Genomic DNA, 1,635 nt, shown 5'->3' with positions numbered 1-1,635 from the left:
TGAATTCACTAAAAGAGCTTGCTTTGTAGAGCATGTTTTAAGTTAGATTTTATCAGTTCCTCATTTTCGTTATGGTGCATTTCAATGGCATTGTATATCGAGTTCTTATGATGGTTGCTGTAATTGACCTGAACTCTATCGTTGCAGTTGCAGACATTTTACTGGTTTTTCTTTCTAGAAGAACTTTTCCCTCGTCTGTAGCCAACCTCTATTGTTGGTCTCAATTGCTCTTTTTGGATATGGGTTTTTACCATCAAACATGTAGTACAGAAGTCTGTGGCGTAAAATATTTTTCTTTTCCCTTTTTTTATCATTCTTCCAACAATCACCATTTTTCCACTCTTGTTGAAAGTTGTTATTTACTTTTGAAAATTCTTGAAGCAAGCATCTGATGCTCTACTTCTTCTTTTCTTAATTTGTTCAGGAATTTCTTAGTTTATGGTCCAAATTTGGAGTGCTTTGCTTTAAAATTTATTTATATGATTTTTATGGAGATGCAAGCTCTTGCCTTCACTATCCTCTTAGCTTTTGTCGGTTTATGTGATTTATTGTCAAGTTGATTGTTTGGAAGATTTTTCAGGTCTGCTGACCATTTGATATGCTTTCTCTACAGATTTGGTCTCAAAAGTTCCAAACATACCTTTGTCTAGTTTTGATATGATTCTCCGAATCATAATAAATACAATTACTATTATTATAAGTTATTTTCTCCCCTGTTTTCTTACAATTGTTGTAATAAATATTTGTATTTTGATGGGTGTGATGCAACTCAACATTATGTTTGCTTTCTCTCTTTTGCTCTATGCTCGATATTTACTTTGTCGAATTTTGGGCTTACACTGTTTCGAAATCGATTCAGGTGGTAATTGCACTTTATCTTCTCAAGTTGATTCTTTTGCAATTGTCCTTAACGCCATAATAGTCGTAGGTAGAAGTTTTAGTTTGGCTGTTCCGCCATGATTGAAATCTCGATATATTTTCATCAAATTGACCTTCTCTGGAAATTTTATGCAGCTCTGGTCTTCTCTTTCACCGCATTCTTTGTTTACAAGCAATATGAATCAGAACTAGATGGCCTACAAAGCCCTTCTTAATTGTAGAAAGAAATCAAAATCATTGTTGATAGCGCTGTCTACACTGCTGTCGCATCATTTCTTCGTAACTACAGGATATTGCATGAACCCAACGCCCATACAGTGGTAAAAGACTGACAATGACTCCACTGACTCGATATTTTTCTCGAGTGAGTTTTAAACTGCTTGTACATGATCTGTAGCTTAATTAGGCTTTGTCTCAAAACTGTAGAGATGATTTGTCTCCTAAAAAATAATATATATATATGGGATATATATTTATATATTGCAAATTCCAGTTGTCAAATGATGTTCATCTTTAATTGACCATTAGTATCCAAGTGTCTTTTTGTCTCTATACTCAAACCGTAGATCTCTTAATCTCATCTCATATGCTAGATGATAAGGATATGTGAACTCCAAATATTCCAATATCAGAAGTCATCTCATTTCAACTAAATAACAGAGTTCGTTTGTATCACTAATTTGAATTAATTTGATCCAACGGTATCCGTGGGATAAGAAGAATTTGCTTACTTATTCATTTATATGTTCTTGATGT

The 1,635-nt window shown here is 33.5% G+C and overlaps 1 long non-coding RNA gene across 1 annotated transcript; it reads left to right on the top strand.

The window, feature by feature from the left end:
• The first annotated feature begins 207 nt into the window (after window positions 1-207).
• Window positions 208-1,357, top strand: LOC116131343. Its single transcript, XR_004128245.1, has 3 exons — window positions 208-261; window positions 860-928; window positions 1,015-1,357. It is a non-coding gene; the product is annotated as an uncharacterized LOC116131343 (long non-coding RNA).
• Window positions 1,358-1,635: the final 278 nt, after the last annotated feature.

Source organism: Pistacia vera, unplaced genomic scaffold (assembly GCF_008641045.1).
Source record: "Pistacia vera cultivar Batoury unplaced genomic scaffold, PisVer_v2 Contig232, whole genome shotgun sequence".
Taxonomy (NCBI): Eukaryota; Viridiplantae; Streptophyta; class Magnoliopsida; order Sapindales; family Anacardiaceae; genus Pistacia; species Pistacia vera.
The sequence above is the reverse complement of the archived record's forward strand: the minus strand, read 5'-3'. Positions and strand labels throughout refer to the sequence as shown.